This window comes from Aphelocoma coerulescens, chromosome 2, assembly GCF_041296385.1.
Source record: "Aphelocoma coerulescens isolate FSJ_1873_10779 chromosome 2, UR_Acoe_1.0, whole genome shotgun sequence".
In the NCBI taxonomy this organism is placed as follows: domain Eukaryota; kingdom Metazoa; phylum Chordata; class Aves; order Passeriformes; family Corvidae; genus Aphelocoma; species Aphelocoma coerulescens.
In genome coordinates, this window is record NC_091015.1 from 74256936 (window position 1) to 74263350 (window position 6415).

Here is a 6415-nt window from a genome sequence, read left to right on the forward strand (position 1 = left end):
CAATAATAAATCAAAATTGGCATCATTTTCATCCTGCTCATGGTAGCAGCAACAAACTAACAAGTAGTAACACCAGAGCTGTGAACATTTTGTTGTTAGCACCACTGGTGATTTATAAAGAAACAAGCAAGATGTTCCTTGTGCTGGGCAGACTCAATGCAGAAACAGAAGATAAAACACATCAGTTTTTATCCAGTATGGCAGGAAGAGGTTGAGGGGGGAAGAAGATATTTTTGCATCGTGGTCATGCGAAACGCAAATTTCACATGGATTTTCAGGCAGACTCATAAATCAGTCCATGTTCCCTCTAAAAGTTCATGGTCTTTTGCAAACCTCCCAGTGAACCAGGGCTGAGCCTAGAGATTATAAAGAAACCTGAAGCCAAGCAAGCTTCAACTAAATTAATATTTTGCTGTGAACATTTTCTCAGGTCTACCTAGTTTGTTTAGGAGTTTAGGCAAGTACAACCATGTCTTTCAGGAGTAAAAAAAAAAAAAAAAAAAGTTCTGAGAAATCAAATATACCACACAAAAAATAACTCCAAAAAATCTTTACATAAATCTAAATTGTTCCCTGCTCTGTGTTCATTGTATTACATGCAAAGGTTTCAGTTAAGGCAAGGATTCAGCTTTCATTTCAACACCTGATTTTTATTTGTTCATGATTTTTTCACCGCAGAAAATTCAGTGTGCTGGTGTTAGTTGTGTCATGGCTTGCTTGCTTTTGTTCAGGAAGGCATAATGGCTTCAGACCCACATTAATGAAGCAGTCAGAGGAAAATCTTCTCTTTCCTAGTTGCAAAATAAAAATAAAATTATAAACTCACCCCGTAAGAACAATTTAAATATGTTAGATCTTGCAAAAATATTCCTATGCTTTCTGTGTTTGCCAGTGCCCACCTCATCTTTCTGGTCTTGTAATTACAGTGGGAGTGCTTTGAAGTAGGAGCCGATTTAAGGGTTTAACTCCATGGTGCTTAAAACACAAAAACGCGGTCTGTGCCCACAGCTATGCCCACATGTGACCTTTCAGGGTAGATCGCTGTTAGGCTGAAGTTCCAGCAGCATTTAACTGGGCAGGTCTGTAACATCAGCACAGATGTCCCCAGGTGCAGCCCTGCTGCACTGCTGGCCCCGTTGCATAGGGGCAGGTCGCTGCCTGCCTCCCTGGTGCAGCTGCAGTGCCTTTGGGGGGGTCTGGGGTAAACCTCAAGGGCAGAAGTTAATGAAGGGCAGGGAGCCACATGTGTCTGCAGCTCTGGCATGCCCAGTGCTGTGGCCAGTGCAGCAGGATCACAGGTCTAGCTGCCTGCATCATCCCTGACCTCCTTCTAGCCCCAGCACTGAGGAAGCTTGTAGATAAAAATGTTGAAAGCAGTATCATACTGATAAAATACTTTCCTCCTTTAGCAAAGCACAGACCTTACCACCAACAGCCCAAACACACAGCCCTGGTCCCCCACCTGCTGCCAAGGTGTACATCAGGTTCCAGCTCTGCAGGATGCTGAGCAGGGCATATCAGGACAGAGAGACAAGGGAAAGAGGCAATGCACACCCTGTGCCCCTTCACCTGCTGGGACTCACCAGCCCAGGCTTTCCGCCCACCCATCCTCCCTGCACCACATCCCTTTGGGTGCCAGATGAAGATGGGGAGGGACGTGGGCCTCGGCCCTGCTCTGCTGGCGTCTCTGCTGAGATGGTGCTTTGGCCTGCTGAGTGCGATGACGAGTGGGTTTCCCCACACCTCCCGCAAAAGTTGTTTTTGCAAAGGCTGCTTTTATTAGCCCAGCCTTTAAAAGCAGAAGTTATCAGGGCATAAATCATCCTGTGACTTGTCGAGAAGCCTGCGAGAGGAGATAAAGGCAAGACAGTTTGACAAACCGTTGGGAGAGGGAGGAGGAGGGAGGGGGAAGGAGGGAAGGGGGGAGCCGAAGGAGGGAGCCAGGGCGCTGACCGATTATGTCATAGGTCAGCCGAAAGGATGCAAAAAAGATCGAGAAGCTGTTTCCAAACTTTCTGAGGCTGGCTCTGACTACACGTACCCACTACAGAGCTGGGTGTAATAAATATCGCACTCAGAGAGCATTACATCACGTACAGGGAAAAGCCAGCAGATGAACTCACACCCTAAAACCTTGACTTGGTATGTAGTCAAGCTCAAGCAGACAACCCCGCTATTACAGAGCTGACAGAGCTCTGCACTTTGCTGTGCCTTCACCCTTCCACTTCCTGCCGCCTCCTCCAGCCCAGTCAACACTTCCTCACTCGCCCTCTGTGTTCCTGCAGTCCTGCCAGCGCCATCCCGGGCAGCCGTAGCCAGCCACACAGTGCAAAACAGCAACAGCAAACCAGACATTTGGCAGAGTTTTAAAACATGCTCCTCTATTTCCAGCACACTTTCCTCACAGCAGCTCCAGTTTGTTTTTCCAGTTTTCCTTGTGAATTTGTCAACCATTAATGGCTCTAAAAGACAGACCAAAATTTATAGGCACAGGGGGTCTGATTCTCTTTTACATTAAGGCTCTCATATCTGTTGGGCAGCATTGAGAGTCTTAAAGTGGGGCTAAATGTCATTTAGCACACAGAATCCCTTTTACAGCAAAAGAAGGGTAGAGAGTTAAGTCCATGTCTGGTGTCTCTCCACAGAATTTCCCAATAGCTAATAGGGGCAATGCTGGGGGATACTATAACAGGGAAAATTGGAGTGAGACTCAGATCCCAGCACCCCCAGTCCCCCTTTTCAGAGGCCTTGGTAAAGAGGAGAGGCACAGCAGCCCTTCTCACTACCTGCCCCACCAGCCGAGGAAGGTTGCTGCCAGCAAGCCTCAGCCCCACCACAGGACTGCAGGCACTGCAGCATTCAGCCTGGTTCAGCCTCAACAACTTATGGTGCTGTGACATGGCTTTCTCCAGGGGTCTTCTGAAAGCAAATGAAATATTGGGCTCAGGATGAGCCAAACTTGCCTGCTGGGGCCTTTTCTGTCTAATGTCTTCATTCTGTCAAAATTATACTTGATCGGGTTTCATTATTGTTGTTTTTAACTTTCACCTCTGCCTCAGCAATTCCATCTGGTAGGTCATATTCCTCTCTCTGATTGCTTTTTGGATAAAAACAGGCTCACTGGGGCTTTCTTGGAATTAGTTTTTCTTTTTATTTCCACTAGTTGCTCAGCTCAACCCCACAGTTTCCTTGACTTAACACAGACGGGGTCAACCCACCTTTGCCTTCCTGGCACATGCATTGAAGTACTGATTCCCATGTGCTACAATAACCCCATTCCATTTCTAACAATCTCCAAGGAGGGTCATTTACAGGGACTTGAACTGAAAAACACAAGTGTCATATCATGCTCTTGCACGTGCACTAGTGCAGATATTAAATCAGCAATGATAGGAGGGAATTGGCTGTGCCTTGGCTATGTCCCCAGGACATTCTTAGAAGACTGATGATGTACATCTGTCTTAACTGTCTGGGTTTGAAATAATTAAAGACCACTATTCTTTCCCTTCCATTAATTTCATTGAGTATTTGGAAACACTTTTTTTATTTAGAATTTTGTGCCTGCCTTGTAAGAACACCATCCTCAATAACCTCATTTCCACCTACCATAATTACAGCAACATGAGCACTAAGGTATAACGAGAGGCTGAAACATTACTGGCTACTGCACCACTGCTATTTGTGCTCTCTGGCACTCTGTTATGTTATGCCAGGGTGGAACAAAAAGATTTCCCATCTTGTAAAGGCTGCATAAAAGCTCCTGTTTAAGGTTACATCACTGGCTTGCTCTTCATATGGTTGCAACATTCAAGGGTCTGGAGCCTTTCCAGAGCGTGTACAAGCAGGGCAGCAATGCAAACTCTCCTCCAATCATAAAGATGGTAAACTGGCTTGAAGAAAGGAGGACTTGGGCAACAAACCAGTTAAACAACCAGTCAGCCAGTGGATGGGTTAATTACAGATGGTAAACCTAGTAGCTTGTTAGAGCTTTTAAGAAGGCATAGGAAAATGAAACAAAGCAGGAGATGTTTTAAAGATGTTTCTAGCTAGTTAGCTGGTATGTGGCAACCATGTGTCATGGTGGCAGACCCCAGGGAGCCAAAACCGTCACCTGTACGGGAGAGGGAACAACAGCTAGTGGGACCTGTGCAGCTCTGCATTTCCCTCTGTGTGAGCTGGGGCCAAGTTACTGTGTGAGCACTGGCAAAGTTACTGGGTAGTAAGCCTGGACCCCAGCTGAGGTTAAAAGGTATTCTTGCGGAGATCTTAAAAAGATCCCTTTTCTGGTGGGAAACCAGAGAAAAGAGCAGTCTCCCTCTGATCTCTTCTGCTTCTCACTTTGCATTTCTTTCCTCTTTCCTTAGTCTTCTCTGTCATGGGTATTCCTATAGATACCACAGGGGAGAAGGACTATTGCTCACTGTGGTCCCAAAGACCCTCAAATAGAGATGCTGTCTTGGAGAAACAGCAACATGACCCTTCAAACACTTAAAACCTTCTAACTGAAAAAATATTAAATCTTCTGTAGACAGGATGCTAGGTAAATGTAGATTTTTTTTTCAAGCAATAACCTGAAAAATAGCAATCCCTGACCCATTTTTTACTTTGTCTAACTTTCCTTGCTTGTACATGTCAATATTTACAAGCTCTACCACTTCTTGGATTATTTATTTTCCCTGGTCTATTTCACTGAGTGAAAAATCTCTCCAGCTCACAACTTGACAGTTTGTTGCTGATATCCATCTTTATTAACTTCACTGCTGTAAAAACCCAACAATAACCATATATAGTCATAAAAAACCCCCACCTCACTCAGGATGATGCTTAAGTCGGGGGGGGGGGAAGACGCAGGCCAGTATTCTCCAAAAATAGCCAGTGGTTTGCACACATTTATTTTTGTATGGATATCACTGAAAGCCACTTCTCCCTCCCCTTCATTAGCAGTCAGTAAACTCACTGACAATCAGCAAGAGAGCTGCTGTTGCCACACCTGGGGGATGACAGGGAGGGTGGCCTTTCTCACCTCCCTATATTGCACCTTTTTCTGCTGAGGGGCAGGACCGAAAGGGTTCAGGGCTATCAGGCTCACTCTCATCAACCCCAGTGAGCTCTGAAACGCCAGAGCCAGGCAGGCAGCAACAACCTCTCCAGATCGCTTTTAAATTTGGCCTTTGAGTGACAATGAACTGCACACTTTTAAAATATTCCCTGGAATGTATCACACAGGATGATGAAAAATGGTTTTCTGTGTCCGTTAGATAGCCTAGAGCTCAGGCCCACCTCCATTTCACAGCTGACCCCCACCAAAGGGCACTTCAAGATGATCTGAACTTCCCACAAGGTGTTTTCAGCATTTCCCAGGTGGAAATTGTTGCTCGCTAAGAGGAGCTACTGGAACAATAGACTGTGCTGGTGGGTCTGTCCTCTTCAGCTCAACATCCATCAGCTTGGCTCAAGCAGAGGATTTGGCAAAGCCTTGCTGCTTTTGCACCAAAATGAATCAGAGCCCACCCCCATATTACATCTGCCACTCAAAACGTGGGCAGAGCCATTTCTAATCAATCTGGCTAGATCGAGCCCATCCCTTCGCATTTTCCTGTCCTGTGTTTTCAGAGCCAGAGCACAAGCAAGACAGTCTGGCATGCACAGACCTCTTTGGGCCGGCTCTTTTCATCTCTGTGTCCAGACTTTACAGAGTAATCTAAAAATAAACAAAGCCTCTAGCCCTGATAGTGGCAAAGATAACCTTCCTGCCCTGAGCCACTTCCTAGCCCAGAGGGGTGGGTGCAGCTGGGCAGATGGGGAAGTTAGGGGAGGTGGAGGGGAGCTAGTTGCAGTCTGCAGACACCCACTCACAATCTCCTCAAGATCCAGTGGGTCACACTGCAGGGACCGGCTGAGCCCGTAGAGCCACCAAGCACTCCACGTCATGAAAGAGTGGCACCAGACCATTCAGCTGCCTTGATATGAGCAGGACTCAAAGACCTGTCTAATCCTAACCGGAAAGACCAGCAGATGGTCAGCAAGCTGGGAGGCAGTAACATGCTCACAGAAACAGCATGGTAGTTTGCTAGCACGGGTCAGCCTTGGCCTTGTGAAAGTAAGCGCTCATTTCTCAGCGTGGGCACACCTGAGAGAGGGTTTGATTAAACCAGCTGGCATCACATTAAGTCTTACCTTGCTGCTGCTTTTTTCTCTCTTGCCCACTTGTACTTAAGCTTATTTAAAAGCAGACACATGCCTGGATAGAAAAAGCTTCTCTGTGAGTTCCTGTATTATCCTTTCTTAGCAGCACTGTCTGCACTGTGAGGGACAAAAAGCCAAAGGGTCTGGCTTGCACCCCAGCAGCATGGGCTCATGCAGACTGACAGGTCATAGCACAATGTATATCTTTCCAAGTTTGGCAGACATTCAC

General features: G+C 46.4%; 1 long non-coding RNA gene across 1 annotated transcript; it reads right to left on the reverse strand.

Annotated features, from left to right (window-relative positions):
- Positions 1–629: 629 nt before the first annotated feature.
- LOC138106799 (uncharacterized) lies at positions 630–6082 on the reverse strand. The gene is made up of 3 exons (XR_011149116.1): positions 5857–6082; positions 1463–1843; positions 630–791 (listed from the first exon to the last, which is right to left on the reverse strand). It is a non-coding gene; the product is annotated as an uncharacterized lncRNA (long non-coding RNA).
- Between the last annotated feature and the right edge of the window lie 333 nt (positions 6083–6415).